The sequence below is a fragment of the Idiotropiscis lumnitzeri genome, unplaced genomic scaffold (genome assembly GCF_059441095.1).
Source record: "Idiotropiscis lumnitzeri isolate Australia: NSW breed Sydney's pygmy pipehorse unplaced genomic scaffold, RoL_Ilum_1.0 HiC_scaffold_29, whole genome shotgun sequence".
NCBI classification, from domain to species: domain Eukaryota; kingdom Metazoa; phylum Chordata; class Actinopteri; order Syngnathiformes; family Syngnathidae; genus Idiotropiscis; species Idiotropiscis lumnitzeri.
This window is the reverse complement of record NW_028283567.1, coordinates 633,100-649,811: the sequence shown is the minus strand read 5'-3', so window position 1 is coordinate 649,811 and position 16,712 is coordinate 633,100. Positions and strand designations below refer to the sequence as shown.

Here is a 16,712-nt window from a genome sequence, read left to right as displayed (position 1 = left end):
GTGACAATCACGACCGTTAGCTCCCTCGGGAGAAAATAAGGCCGGCATTTAACGGACATGAACTCGATGTCGGGGGAAGAGTGCTTCTCGACGATCGTGCTATCGCCGCACCAGTTCTCATGCACGTAAACACAGAGCCACCACCTCTTACCGGTGTCCCTTGTCCGATCCGCGCGATGTAGCGAGCGCCCGGCCAGCTGGATGCTAGCATCGGGGACGTCTGCGTGCAGCCAGGATTCCGTGACGACGATCACACTGCTGTCTCGCACATAGCGGTTTCCCAGGATTTGTAATCCCAGGTCGTCGATTTTGTGGACCACGGATCTGGCGTTGGTGAGGTACAGACTCGGCAGTGGTTGCCTATGGGGCTGCCGTCGCAGCCGTTGCAAGACACCGGACCTGCAGCCCCGCTTCTGCTTCCTCTCTCTGCGTCGCCTGCGCCGCCTCCCGGTCCCGATGACAAGCCACGGTGAGCCGGGCAGCCTCGCCAGTTCGTCCGGAATTTTGCGATCATAGCATATTCAGTAAATATAAACCTGCTAAATTAAATAATTGACATTCTGTCCCATAAATGTTTAAAATGCCGGTAATTGCCATACAATCCTTCAAGGGTCGACGAGCGATGTTCGGGAGGAGGAGCAGTGGTGGTGGTGCGTTTCCCTCGGGCATGTGTCGGTAAATCCAGCGGAGTTCAGCGGCAGTGGATTGAAGTTGTCCTGACACAGGTTGATGACATGACAGGAACAGGCAGAAGTGCGAGAAGCAGACTGGCCTGCGGGTCCACATGGCAGACAGGTGCTAACTTTGATAGGTAAGCTAAACTTTAGCCACAGTAGACGCGTCAGCGACTATGCAATCGGTGGGTGGCATTCATGAGAATCCGGATCGCTCAACATACAGATAATAATAAATAAAATCACTGTAACTGGAGGGATTGTAAACTGCTAAAGCAGGTACAACAAGCGGATCCAAAAAATTTCTGAGAGTTACCGGTGAGCAGTGGCAGCCAAACGTGCCAGCGTCCACTCAACCGGGAGTTGATTCAATATTCACAATATTTTATTATTTTGTCGTACAGTTGTTTAAAAATGGCTCGCTATCGCCCCCTAGAAAAAAAAAACAACAAAAAAAAACAGCCCCATATCTCTGTTTCACCAAACTGAAAATTTGATGAAGTGTGTACAAAGCCAATACCTAATAAAAAGTCTCATGGAGCCGTATGCTAAATTGAACAGGAAGTCGGCCATTCTAAATTTATCAGAATCCGAAATCCTTTTATTGTCATTGTACAGTGTGCAACAAGATTAGGGAGCTCCCCTCTCCAGTGCAATACAACAATAATTTAATCAAATATATAAATTAGATAAATAAGAGAATAAATATTGTGATGGAAAATAGTATGAAATTGGAGAAATACAACACAATACGTCGCTGTTCAGCAAGGTAAGGGTGGTCGTGTGTGTGTGCATGTGTGTGAGAGTTCAGAATGGTGATGGCTCTCGGAAAGAAAATGTTTTTCAGTCTATTAGTCTTTGATTTGATGCACCTGTAGTGCCTGCCAACAAATTTACTTCAAACATTGACGAGGCTTTGAAAACAAAAGCTGCTCTAACTTTAACTACAAGCAAATTCCTCTTGAAGATTCCTCACGTTATTTCTCGGAAATATTTCACATTTCCAACGTGCCAGTACCCCAACGTTGTCCGGGTGGCGAGGGCCCTTTATAGCTGCTCGCAGCTCTAGTTTTTAATTAATTTTTTTAAATCAATGGTGATGACAGTGAAATATGTCTTGTCTGGTATCATGATAGCTGGAGGATATTTTGTCATGATATTTTAGTCAGGCCTGATAACAGTGATGTATGCTGATTTAAGGCTACTTTTATTTTGAAATGCCGTATCACATTTTGGTGGAACCGCATTTGATGGACAACTGGGGTTGTCTAGTGTCCCCCAAAATGGGTCTGATATCACGATAGCTCGAGGGTATTTTGAAATGATTATTTTAAAATCAGTGTTGATGACAATGAAATGTGCATATTTCAGGTGGGTTTTTTTTATTGTGAAATTACACATCAGATTTTGATGGGACCATTTTTGATGAACAGCTGGGGTCGTCTAGTGTCCAACAAAACTAGTCTGGTATTACGACAGCTCCAGCTCTTTTATTTTAAAATGCCTCCTTACATTTTGATGGGACTACTTTTGGTGGAAAGCTGTGTTGTCTTGTGTCCTCCAAACCTGGTTTGGTATTACCATAGCTAGAGGATATTTTTTAATGAAATTTTAAAGTCAGGCATGATGACAGTGAAATGTGCAGATTTCAGGCAACTTTTAGTTTGAAATTACAAATTAGATTTCGATGGGACCACTTTTTATGGACAGCTGGGGTAGTCTCGTGTCCCACAAAACTGGTCTGGTATCACGATAGCTCGAGCTATTTTTTTTTTAACTCAGTGGTGATGACCGTGAAATAAGCGAATTTCAGGCTACTTTTATTTTGAAGTGCCACATCACATTTTGATGTGACCACTTTTGGTGGACAGCTGGTGTGGTCTAGTACCCCAATCCTGGTTTGGTATCACGATAGTTTGAGGATATTTTTTAAAGATTTTTCTTTTAAATCAGTGTTGATCACAGTGCATATTTCAGGTGATTTTTTTATTTTTAAATGCCACATCAAATTTTGAAGTGACCACTTTTTGTGGACAACTGGGGTGGTCTGGTGTCCCGCAGAACTTGTCTGGTATCACGATAGCTTGAGGATTTTGTAATGATTTTAATTTTTTTAATCATTGGTGAAGACAGACAAATAAGCAAATTTTCACGCTTTTATTTTTAAATATCCCATCAGATTTTGATGGGACCACATTTGTTTTTACGGTTCCGTCACCACGCGAGTGGCTACCTGCTAAAGCAGCACGGCTCACTATTTGAGCCTTTTTCGCGTGTTTTTTCCTTTACCCAGTTTTATTTATTTTACCTCATCGCAGCAATGGACATCCAAATTGCGGTGGTTTTATTGCTGCTGGGGGCTGTTTTTTGCGTGATCGTGTCCGGAGATGTCACTGGGAGCTACGGATCAATCGTTTACACAAGAGATCAGCTGTTAGCACTTCGTGCTAACCCCGTGCCGACTCCCGGAGCGAGACCCGATATCCCCCACGAGTTGAGGAGGAAGAGACGGGGGATGTCGCGCGGGGGCGAAACGCCAGGCAAAGAGGAGGCGTGACCACCCCGTCCTCCTGTCCGTTTTTATGGGAAATGTTAGATACCTTCCCAAGAAAATGGACGCGGCACGAGAGGAACTTCCAATGAGCTAGCTTGCTGATGTTCACGGATTCATGGCTAACAGACCTAACGCCGGACACCGTCGTGGAATTTGACGGCTTCCAAATACTACTTGCGGACAGGACACTGGAAAGCGGTAAGAGGAAAGAGGAGGGCTGGCTGTGTTTGTTAATGATAGATAGTGTAACCCTAGGCACATCACAGCTAAGGAGCAACTTTCCAGTCGGGACAATGAGCTGCTAGCTGTTAGCATGCGTCCATACTTGACAAGCATCGCGAGTTAACAAGGACGTGCACGTAACAGGTGCGTGAGTAAACTGCTTAAAACTTTGATCGTCATTCAGCTGACCTACAAATTGAGACGCTACAGTCAGTTTGACGTTTTTGTTTGCTTGATTGTGGATTGACATGGAGGAACAAGACAGTGGAAAGCGGACATTAAAAATGACGGAGAAAAGCTGTAGAAGATCACAAGCCTAAACGGATGCAGGCACGCAGGTGCAAATTTGCTCAATTGACCTCCATGCAACGTCAAATTGAACAATTGATGGAGGATGATGCAAATGTTGACGCTGTAAAAAACTGAGCTTCGTGTTTGCTTTAGCGGCATGGAGCAAGAATTTGTGGACCTCAATTCCGGTGTGCAAAATTTAAAGACTGAAGAGGATTTTGCCGATGACCAAAATAACTGGTTTGATCCAAAAAATGTAATTAATGGAAATGTGAGCAATGGAAGAAGGACGTTTTGAAACGTGCAGAGGAAGGATGCAATAAACAAATATCACCTGCTGATAGTAGATCTGCATCAACTAACTACACCCATAGAAGTAGAAGTAAAGAATCTAACAGACAGAAGCTCACTTCTGTCAACGTCTTCAATTAAATTAAAGGCTCAAATGGAACGAGCATGTTTAAAGGCAAAGGCTGCTGATTTACAACAAAGGTTGGCACTTGAGCAAGAAGAAGCTGCAATTAAGGCAAAGAAGCAAATGCATGCAATGCAAACGGCACTCCCTGAGTCTGATGCTAAATTGGATGTCTTGAGAAGATATGAAAATACCCAGGAGGATGGTATCCACATTCCTGATGAGTGTGTTACAATTTAAACAAGGAAAAACATTCAATTACCATCACAGCCTATCAGAGCAACAAGCAGTGTTGACCTGAAATGCTCCCACTTCGACTATTCCAATGGCTAGATTTCCACATCAGACAGAAAGTAGAGAACAACAGGGACATGTGCTTGATGGCCTTTGCCAAGCAATCTCACAGCAAGCCAGTGTCGCAGAATACTTAGCAAAGAGTCAAAAAGCATCGCTACTTCCCGAACTTTCCATTCCTACGTTTAAAGGCGACCCTCTGCATTATAAAACCTGTATAGGTGCCATTGAACATGGGATTGAAGGCCGTACAAGTGATAACCGTGATCATCTTCAATTTTAGCTGCAGTATACTAGTGAACAACCACATGAGTTGGTGAAGAGCTGCATCCATATGGAACCTCTGACAGGATATACCAAAGCAAAACAAATCTTGAAGGAGTTTTATGGTGATGACTTCATGATAGCAGAAGCATATTTAAAGGAAGCCATGGATTGGCCAACAATCAAGTCTGAAGATGGTGTTGCACTTCAGTCTTTCACATTATTCCTTATGGGCTGTTTGAACATAATGGCAGATGTTAATTACATGGAGGACTTGGACAACATGGCTAATATAAAGGCATTGGCAAACAAACTTCCATACAGACTTATAGAATCTTGGAGAAAATTTGCCTGCAATCTCCAAGAAAGAACAAATAGAAGAGTGAAGTTTAAGGATTTTGTTGACTTTGTTGACAAGCACGAAAGATTCTATAAAACAGAAAACAAAATCACAACACACAGAAACACCAAAATCAAAGAAAGTCTTCACAACAGTCATTGTGCCCGCCAAGATGGAAAACAACAAAACCACCACGCCAAAGGCAGAACCTGTTTCAGTGGATGCTATTGCCAAACCATGTGCTAATTGTAATGGAGAGCAACAGTCTCACAATTTGTAAGGAATTTAGGAGAAAGCATCACAAGGATAAGATTGACTTCTTGAGGAGCAAGGGTCTGTGTTTTGCATGTTTGATGCACGGTCGCATTAGCAGTTGCTGGAAACAAAAGCTTCAATGTCAAGAATGCTCTAGACTGCATCCTACAGCACTACACATTGTCCATAAACTTCTGCAAAGAAACAGCCTAAGACGATTGTGAATAGCAGTACCTATTAAGCGCCCTCGTACAAACAACAGAAACCTGGGGTGTCACTGGGGCCTGTAAATAGGACTGCATCCTTTCAATAATTCCGGGATGGGTCAAGGCACAAAAAGGAACCAAGACAGTGACGACTTACTGTCCGGTTTAAAAATGCCCTGACGCCTTTTTTAGACTGAAATAACTTACTAAAGTTTTCGTTTTGTGCCATTCAGAATGGGAGAGGGAGCCAGGAGGCGAAACAGCCGTCTTGCCAGTTCAATCCCGCACACCCTCTGACTCTCACCCTCCGTTCTGCCTTTTTATTGAAACTAACTCATCAATAACTAATCACCAGAAGACAGAAAAGCATCAACAACTAATCACCAAGAGACAGAAAACATCAATAACTCACGGTATAAAGGTCAGTTTAACTAAAGCATCAATAACTAATCACCAGGGACTCCAGCAGGCAGAAAATCATAACCCAAGGTCAGTTTAACTAAACACATCTTCAGGATACGGTGTCTGTGTGTGTGTGTGTTAAAATAACAAGTAAGTGTCTCTGTGTGTGTTAAACATTAATGAGTGTATAAAAACATGATTATGAATACACAAACTGATTACCTATCCTCAGCCCATCTTACATTTCCCCCCTGTTGTGGATTTAAAAATCATGTCCTTACGGCTTTAAGACAGATCATCATAATGAAATCATACAACAGTGTGATCATCAGTGGAGGAGCGAAAACCTCACATTAGGGAAAAATTCCCCTCCTCCCTTCCGGCGTAGAATGAGATCCTCATAATTTGATGACCATCAAGGGAATAAAACTTGTCCCTGGGGTGACTTGGTGGAGGCCCTTGCCTCGTTGTAGGAGAGGACAGCCGTCCTTACCTCCCGGATCTTCGTGTATGGTGTGTGTGTGTGTGTGTGCGCACGTGTGTGAACAGGGGCAAGAAGTCCATGTGTTTTTACGTTTTAGTGTCCAGTTTGAGTTCGTCATTCTCAACATTAATCAGGTTGTAACGGTACATTTGGGCAACAAACCTACGATTAACCATCATCTTTGTCATAAAAATAATGCAACATGAACAGACTAAACATAACAAAATGAAAACTATAATTATCCTTATATATTGTTTTTTTAAATTCTTCATAGTGGTCATAACATCAATAATTGTTTCATTTTTATTAAAAATTTAAATGCAGTAATGTACTCCAATCAAGGCTGATATTCCTTTGTTATGTACATCATTAATTTCCAAACAATATCTAATCTTTTTGTTCTGTGGCTTCAACATATTTATCATCTCATCAATATTAGCACCACAGAGTACTGAGTTTCGAGATCCTCACAATAGTCGTTCTCAAAATGATATATTTTTTTATCAATTTAGCTTTGTTAAGGTAAGATATTTTATTGACAATCTAACATTAATATGCAAAGAACATGTACATTAGTACGAAATGTAAAAAAAAATTGTGGTGGGGGGGGGGTGCGAATTGTTTTCTTCTTGGTAGGGGGGGCATGACAGGAAATAATTGAGAACCACTGGTCTAGTCACACACCAGCTCGGGTTCATTCCCTACCAGAGAAATGACATTCCATGTCCCCAGAGCTAGGCGCTTTATGTTGCCGGGGATTGGACTGCCTTTGACTGCCTCCTAGCTCAAAGGAAACCCAAATTCTTTGGTCCCGCCCACTGGTAGTGAGCCGAAGCCCTTGTATTAAATAATAAATAAATACATAAAATAAAAAATTTAATAAATTTAAAAAACGGACCGATCCACTGCTTGGGTTAGTTTGACCCACCTTGAGATCCGTTCCCACTCAGTGACAGTGTCTACAAGCCACTGCCACCAGGCCAGTGAACCGACGTCCAGGCAGTGACAAAAAACGTGATCAAATTACATTGCTCATCATAAGGTGTTTGTGAGACGCTCTTTGTATGTTTCCTCAATTAAGACCTGTTTTCCATTGGTGTATTTGAAAAAAGTGGTGAACCTGTTAAATTCACTACAAAACGTTAAGAAGATGAAAGTAATGTTTGAAGGAATATTATTTTTCTATCGACATGCCGGCGGGCGGGCACAGATAGAGAGTGATAAAGCAGCACCACCCGCGCGGGGCGTGCTGACGAAAGGCAAGCCCTCCTCCTCTCATCGCGTCCTTATTAAGACCGAAAAAAGACGCTGTTGAATTTGACCTATTCGCAGTTTGAGCAGGTGCTTAACGCTGGAGAATATCACCACTTCGAAGTTCGAACTGCTGTTGAAACGGAGAGGTAAGTGTTTTTCGTTTGTTTTTATTCAAAACATGCCTCGAGTGCATTTGTTCATGGTTAGAGATAGTTGTGTGGAAAACACTATACAAAGTAGCACCATGGATGTGGGCCTACAACACTGGCCTAGCAAACATGTGCTCCTACATCGACATAATTGACGAGCTCCAGTTAAGCATTGAATAATTATAAAACGTCATGGTGCTTTTACTCATTTAAAGAACTAAACCGACGCGTATTTTCATCCGGTGGTCAGGTTTGCATTGAATGTGAGCACGAGGGACGCTAGCTTGTTGCGTTAGCTTTGCGGAGCTAACAGCTTGCACTTTTGTTATAGAACAACAGAATGCAAGTACCATGATAATTTCTGTCATTAATTTTTGTGTAAGACACGATGTTCACTGGTTAATTACATGATTCTTAAAGCAAAGGTTACTGTGAATGCAATTTTGGTAAGATTTTTGTAGTCACACTGCATAAATCTGTCTGTCTGTTGTTTAAACTTCAATATAAACTATTATGGTTGAAATCGTTAATTGGGATGGAGGGATTGATATTTTTTTAATTTATAATTTATTTTTCTTACACTGATATTGTTAAAACTCCATTTAGCCTATAGTATTAATAATTCTCAACACAAAACTGTCTTTTTTCTTTATAGAATAAACAATGCCTTCCCTGAGATGCAGGAAGTCCCCAAAGCAGGATACTATTGAACATGCAGTCAAGGGTCTGGACAAGACTGCAGAGTTAGAAGCGAAGTATATAAACTCATTTAAAGGTATGATGTTAACGCTTTTGCTAAGATATATTATTGTTTTCTGATAACCAAGCTGACATCGTTTTTTAAGTGGTTATTTTACATTAAGAGTGTCTTGACCTTTTCTTTTGTCAGTTTCAAGTTATTTCAGTGAGCGTGAAACCTGATGGTAGGAGTTCTATCTAAATTAAGGCTGTACTTGATGACGCCCTCCGGCATTTTTATACCACAATAGACCGGTGAACAAGTCCGATATTGATAGTCTAGTGTAAAGCACGTTATACGTCACAGAGATCACGTGACGCGATCCAATATGACTGTGTATACAGTGTATGTCATTGTTATGAAACTAAATAATCTTAAAGTTTTTTTTTTTACGTAACCAGGTGCCATTGACATTTGTACTTTCAGTCCTAATACATACTGGCTAATGCAATGCTGGAAAATGAATTTTGGCTGGTCTGTTCCTTTAAAATCATAAAGAAGGGCTCTGCTCTATCCCTCACAAGAAGCAATGTTTCAAACCACCCTACATTAGTATAGTGGCCCAAATGAATATGATGACTCCTTATTTGTGTGCTTAAAAATATGACGAAGCTATCTTGATTTCCCTGTTAACTAGGTCGAGGAGTATTTACCAAGGCCCCTTTCAGGAAAGACGACTTTATTCTTTATTATGGAGTACAGAGGAAAATTGATAGATTCTGATAAATCTCAACGCAGGAAGATGGATGGAAGAGGCACTGTCTTTTTGTTTGACTTCCGCCGGCAAGAAAAAACTTGGAGGTGAGGCAAAGATTGAGATGTTATCTTATTTTTGTTTTTATTTAAAAAAATAAACACATACTCATCCCATAAGTGTTAGGGGAAAAATCATTCTCTAAGCAAAAATGTATACCGTATTTTCGCACCCAAAAGACGCGCCGTGTCAAAGGGCGCAACACCTGTTGAGGCCGCTATTTCTGTCTTTGTAACATATACTGGACGCACCGCCTGACAAGACGATAGCACAGCTGCTGTTAGCATAGCATGAACTTGGCAGAGCTGCCCACACTGACACAGCCGATAGCAGCCTACTATGCCCCAATAACATGGGCAATCACCCCATTGTTGCAGCAGACGCCAAGTCTCTATTGACAATAGCTGACAATGGCTCAGGCCAATATTAGGTGCATTGGCAATAGCCTACAAAGCAACGTCAGGGGAGGGACTTGGCTGCTCACCACACTCCTTAGAGTCACGGTTTCAAAAAAAAATAAAAAACTCATCATACAAGCAAACAATGAAACATAGAAATAAGATTAACACAAACATGTATCTCTCATGCCATCAATATACCCAAAAAAAATGAAAATAATACAAAAGCCACTCAGCCTTAGCTAATTCAAGCAATGCATTCTGGGAGCAGAGACCCACAATCCCATAGCTGTTTAGAGAGATTTGCATGGCTGTTTAAAGAGATGTGCTGTTATGCTTTGGACTTTTTGTCTGTTGTCTAAACCTGGGACGTTTCTTGCTTGCAATAACATAAATGATAAGACAGACTAAAACATTGTGGACAGCTGCCCTTTGTCCAGCTTTTTCCAACACCATCACCCAAACATTATAGTCAGATGGTGTATTTGTCACGGTCGATTGTAAGCATGGACAACTCACTCTTTGCCCAGCAGGGTGTGCTAACATGCACTTCCAACAGCTCGTTGATGACAAGGGCTGATGGACGTGAGTGGTACTTTGTCCATTTAATGGACGCATCGACTGACAGGGCGCTTTGTTTGCTTATGACTGCGAAAATACGGTAATTACTTTTATTCATGCGTTGAATCTGTACAAATGAAAATATAGACCATGAAGTCTCAAAGACAAGCTGTTAATAGGGTCTGATTCCAATAGAAATTTCTTGTATGATTTGATTTAGAAGATTTAAAAATTGTGGATTTCCTATTTTTATGTTTTGTGTACACAAGATTGTCTCAAAGATTAATTTCTGACATTGATTGAATAATTGTTTTTTTTTTTTTTTTTAAATCTATTTTAAGTGTTGATGCCGCTCAAGAAGATGGCAGTCTGGGAAGACTGGTTAATGATGACCACATGCACCCCAACTGTAAAATGAAGAAGAAGACAACAGAGGACAGACCACACCTCTGTCTGTTTGCGCTCCGAGACATTGATGTTGGCGAAGAAATAACTTAAGACTATGGACCAGCTGGCCTTGGAGAAAACAGGTTTGTAAGATGCATCTTTAAGTACAATAACAGAGCCCACTTGTGGTGTTCTGGTGATGTAGTTTCCAATTAGTTTGGCAATCTAATAAATGTATGTTGAGGTTTCTATGGAAGTTGAACATGCTGACTGACTGGGGGAGTTCTCCATTGTCCACTATCTGTAATTCAAATTTGTGGGTCTGAGTCAAAGTTTGGCTCTTCAGGAACAACGAACTGGTCAGGGAGTGACAGTATTACAAAGTTCTGCGTTACTCTTTTCTGGGCGGTGGCCCTGTTAGGCCATCATATGCCATATTGCAAATATCCCCATTGTGGGACTAATTAAGGACATCTTTATGTTGTGGTTTCCCTACCAGAACCAGCACCAACCCTGTATATTCATGATATAAAACACTGTTTCAATTTGATATTTAGCCTTTCTATACTGTAAAAATAGAAGACCCCAGGCTTTCCTGCGCCCCCTTGCCCAATTGGTGGTGTTCAGGAGACAACCTGGGACTGAAATATCAGTCACAACCAGTGTTGTTTTCGTCACTGATGACTATGACGAAAATACTTCGTTAACGCCCCTTTTTTAATGACGATGACAAGCTAAACGAGGTTCTTTTATGACGAAAACATGACGTGATGTACATGAATTTTTTTCGTTGACGAGACAAAATTGTTAGCATGTGGTTCATAAATTATTTTATGTTGCTTTTAGTGAAATAAAGCCACAACAGTTGCCCAACAAAATGTTTTGCTTCTCTGCTTATTTTGGAGCAGTGAGCATTGATTCCACTGTTGCCACTTTTTTCTGTTTGTAATGAAGAATCCTTTGTAGTCCATCCAAAAGTCTTTGTTATTGGGTGGAAACCTTGAATGCCTTGTTTTAACTCAAATGGACTTAAACCCATCCATCCATCCATCCGTTATCTGTACCGCTTCTCCTCACTAGGGTCGCGGGGGGTGTTGGAGCCGATCCCAGCTGTCTTCGGCAGTAGGCGAGGTACACCCTTGAATTGGTGTCCAGCCAATCGCAGGGCATACATAGACGAACAACCATCCACGCTCACACTCATGCCTAGGGGCAATTAGAGTGTCCAAGCAACTTGCCATGCATGTTTTAAGAATATGGGAGGAAACCGAATTACCCAGAGGAAACCCACGCAGGAAGGCCGGAGCCAGAATCGTACCTACGACCTCAATATTGTGAGGCCATCCTGCTAACCAGTTGGGACACCGTGCCGCTTGGACTAAAACCTTTGTGTATAAATTGACGAAAACTAGGGTAAAACTTTTTTTGCGTTTCCGTCGATTAAAACTGGACTAAAACCCTTTTTTTAGTTTTCGTTGACTAAAACTGGACTAAAACTATAACGAATTGGGATGACTAAATGTGATGTAAACAAATCAGCACTTTGTCCAAATGACTTGGACAAAATCTAAAATGCCTGCCAAAAACAACACTGGTCACAACACGTGTCTACAGAAGATTAATTGGCATGGGCGAAATTAATTAGTTTTATTTCATTCATGAGCTTATGTTTTGTTTTGGGTGGCTAAGGCTTAAAATGTGTAAAAATCTAATCCAACCTCAAATATAATTAATTCAATAAATTTATGATGCTACTAAAACATCGAAGCAGCCTCCTCCAGGCTTTACAGACTCAGAAATGGAGGTATGCGTATCGTGTACTCATCCTGTCGTGTCTCGAGATGTTAAAATTGCAGTTAGATAGACGTGTGCTGATTAGACAAGACTTCTAATATATCTGGTGTCACAGGATATTTGTCAGTGAATGTGTATGTCTGGTTTGAGGCTCACTCAGCTTTTTCTTGTGTTGTGGGGTCCAGTTGAGTTGAATTGCGTGTCAGGTATGTTGGCCATCTGACACCCAACTGTCAGGTTTGTGTTTGTGGGGACCCCGTAGAGCCATTTTTATTGTTGACATAAATCATAGCTAATCATCTTTTCCTTCATTATCATATGAAATACAGTTAGGAGTTGTATGTGCCTTTACTATGTTATAATCTTAGAACCTACCAGCCACTACAGGTGTCCGACAAGAAGACTTTTGGCTGTCCTGTGCTCCATTGCGGCCCTGGTGGCGTTCAAAAGACAACCTGTGACTGAAATATCAGTCACAACATATCTCTACTGAAGATTAATTGTCATGCGCTAAAGTAATTGGTTTTGTTTCATTCGTGAACTTGTTAGTTTTTGTTTTGGGTGGCCAAAGCCTAAAATGTGTAAAATTCTGATCCATTTTCTTTTTTTAATTCATTAAATTAATATTCAACTTGTTCATTAGGATGGAGGACAACCGACAATGACTGAATCGGCTGAGGTTGATGCCACCAGAACATCGAAGCAGCCTTCTCAAGTTTTGACAGACTCTGAAAAGGAGGTATGCGTATCATGTGGTCATCCTGTCGTGTCTTGAGATGTTAAAATTACAGTTAGATAGACCTGTGCTGGTTGGACAAGTTTTCTAATATATCTGGACATAAATCGTAGCTAATAATATTTTCCCTCATCATCATATGATATACAGTTATGCCTAGTATATGTCTTTACTATGTTACAATCTAAGAACCTACCAGCCACTACAGTTCTCTCATTGGGAGACTTAAGCTTTCGTCAGGTTGTCGACTGCTGCATTGCCCTCTTATTGGCTTTAAGTACACAACCTGTAACTGAATTATCTGTCAGAACAGAACCTATGTGTCCACAGCAGGTGATTTGGCATGTGGATTCTTCAGATTTTTAGAAAATAGGTAAAATTGTGATCAAAAGTTTAAAATGTCTAAAATTCTGGTATAGTTTGCAATAGTATATCTATTAAATCATTTCAAAACTTCTTAACAAGGATGGAGAACATTGGCTGTGACCGAATTGGTTGAGGTTTAGATTACCAGGACCATTGAGCAGCCTCCTCGGGATCTACAAATTTAGGAATGAAGATATGCATCCCATGTTACAATCCTGTTATGGCCCGAGGTTTTGAAGTTGCAGTTACATATTGGGCTGGGCGATATGGCTGATAAGTACATAGCGATATAAGTATTTCATATGGGTCCATCGATACACATTGAATTCTTTTTTTATATTATTTTATTTATTATCGTTTTTATTTTCCAATATTTTCACTGCCCTGTTAAAAAAACATTTAATGTAGTTTTCCTCCCGGGAGCTTTTTGTTACGGTCAATTAATTTTGTTATTACATTATTTTGTCATATCATTCATCAATATTTTAGTTTTTTTTTTTTTTTTCAAATAGAATTAAGACCTTTTTCTGTGCAGATTCCTCTGGGGATTAAGTATTTAATGGGTTCTCAATTTTCTCTTGGACTCTGATGCAACCCAGTCTCCTCCCTTGGACAAAAAATATGGGCTGAATCTTCCTTGGAATAACGACACAGATTCTGACGAATCATTGTCAAATCCTGCCCCTGAACTTTGCGCCTCAGACCCAGACCATATTACTATCCCAAGGCTCAGGAGGACCAAAAGTATACAGGTAAACAACCCATATAGATTTCAGGGAATCTTACAAGCAAATTGCATGTATTTTATTGGTCTCCTGCCTTCTATCCTTTATATTTCGTTGTTGTTGTTTTTTAGATTAAAAAAACAGGCTGACTTTGGAATGGATAAGCATTATTACTCCAACTCAGATGACAGTGGAGATGAATATATTCCGGATACAAGTGAGGCCTCTGATTCAGACGGAAGTGAATCTTTGAAAATTGTGGACCCTCTCTTGAAGTCTAAGAATGCCTTCAGAGATTTTTCTCCCACACCACGAATCTCAAAAGCCACCTCAACGCAGGTTGTTAATCAAGGGCGTTCACCCGTTCGGAGGAGTAGCAGCACTGGTGTGATTCTTGAATTCTATGGCTCTTCAAATATTTGTGCAGTTTAACACAAATCATCCAAAATAGAATTCAAGCACATCTGTGACAGAAATTCAAATTCAGAAGTCAAAGAGAGAGAACAAAAAAAAAAATCTAATGCTGCGCTTCTTCCGAAGACATATACTGTAAACATTAAATGTATGTTAGGACAATCTTGAAAAAAGTATTAGAACACCCTTTACTTTTATTTCTTGTTAATTTTATTAACCAAAATATGTCCATTTTTATTACAGATTAATGAATACAAAATTAAAACTCTAATCAGCTACTTTTTAATCGTTATATTTGTATAAACAAATGTTATACATCTGTGTGTTAACTTATACAAGAAATGACGGAAAAGCAAGGGTGGTTTAGTATTTTTTTATCGTATATAGTCTGTATAATATCTTTAACCTATGCTGATGCTGTTTAATACTGATTTAAATAATAATAATAATGTCATAATCTGTTGGTTTTACATGAACAAAACCTTTCAAGCACTTTTTAAAATTCTAAATACTACCTCTTGTCAGTAAGTTGGTTCACAGCACTGCCTTGGAGTGAAAGTGTGTAGTGCTGAGACAGTCGGTATGTGCTGAGTCGTCTGACGTTTGTGTGACTGGTACCCAGGAAGGTAGCAAAACCAGGCAGTGTGTATGTCGTACCCAGGAAGGCAGAGAAACCAAGCAATATGTATGTGGTACCCACGAAGGCAGAGAAACTAAGCAGTGTGTATGTGGTACCCGGGAAGGTAGCAAAACCAGGGAGTGTGCATAGATACAGACCCCAAAAGTGATTAAAACCAAATAAAGTCCCCAGAAGATCATCTGTAGTCAGGTGAAGGACCCTGTACTTTGTTCAACTCATTTACTCCCTTAGACGTACAAAGACGTCTTTTAATGCAATGGCGCCCTCTACCAAAGACGTATAAGTACGTTTCCTGTCTTTTTTACGTCATAGTGTACATAAGGGTCTGATGCAACCTCTGACTGAGAATCAGCCTTGTCCGCATTGTGAATCATGTAAAAATCACCCAGCAGGGGGCAGAGGTGCAAAAGATCTGCCTTGAATCTGCGCCAGAGGTACAAATGGGGGGCGGGATCCTGGGGTAGACTTATAAGTGTGGAGAGCAGCGTGGGTAGCAGCAGCATCGGCAGCACTAGCAGCAGTCGCATTAGTAGCGTTAGCAATGAAATCCTCCAAGCAAATGACGATCGAGGAATGCTTTTTTGTAAAAAAAAGCTTCCTAAAAGCATCAAGGCGATGGAGACGCTTTGGTTGAGAGGATGACGCTTCGTCGTCGTCACAACAAACAGGCGTCTAAAGAGGGTGCGCGTGCCTTGCGGCCTGCATCGCCTGCCTTCGGACAATAGCCAAAGCAGCTGAGAGTCCTCACCAGATCCCCCCGAACGAGGAGGTAAGCGCTCGCAAGTTACCATTGAACATGTGGTTTTACCCCTCATGCTTTTATTGTACATATCATGCATCTTGCGGGCAGAAAATGTCGCATAAATGTGCAGTTAGACGCGAGCGTATCTCCTCCCCGACGAGGAAACAACAATACTGAATGGTGTGGTAATCATGCATACTTTCTAAAATTCACAGATTGTGCATCCCGCGGCAAGAAAGTTCCTCCTCGTCTTGTTGGTGTAAAGAAAGGTAAATTATAATATGAAACTTCACACGCCAGCAATAAAATGCAGCAATAAATATATATTTCCAATTGTTTATATTTCTGTAATTTACAGGTTGTGCATCAGGAAGCAGTGGTTCCGGATGGCGTCACACTGGATGGCAACCGAGGAAAATCGACTTTACAGCAACCCCTGGACCACTGAATGCCGCTGCCCATTTGGAGTCTGAGGAGCCAGCTGATTTCCTGCAGCTGTTTCTCACGGATGAGCTTCTGCAGCACATCGCGGATGCCAGCAATCACTTCCCAGACAATTATTTTCACACAAACCCCAGTGGACAAACACAAGCTCGCCTATTTTCCACGGACCAGCAAAGCCAGACCACAACGAAAGTGTCGGGTCTGTTTG

The 16,712-nt window shown here is 41.0% G+C and overlaps 2 long non-coding RNA genes across 2 annotated transcripts; both read left to right on the top strand.

Moving 5' to 3' along the window:
• Positions 1-7,659: 7,659 nt before the first annotated feature.
• LOC148315960 (uncharacterized) lies at positions 7,660-9,312 on the top strand. Its single transcript, XR_015840490.1, has 3 exons — positions 7,660-7,801; positions 8,460-8,579; positions 9,181-9,312. It is a non-coding gene; the product is annotated as an uncharacterized LOC148315960 (long non-coding RNA).
• Positions 9,313-10,614: 1,302 nt separating this feature from the next.
• Positions 10,615-14,755, top strand: LOC148315959 (uncharacterized). Its single transcript, XR_015840491.1, has 4 exons — positions 10,615-10,786; positions 13,081-13,176; positions 14,139-14,291; positions 14,396-14,755. It is a non-coding gene; the product is annotated as an uncharacterized LOC148315959 (long non-coding RNA).
• Positions 14,756-16,712: the final 1,957 nt, after the last annotated feature.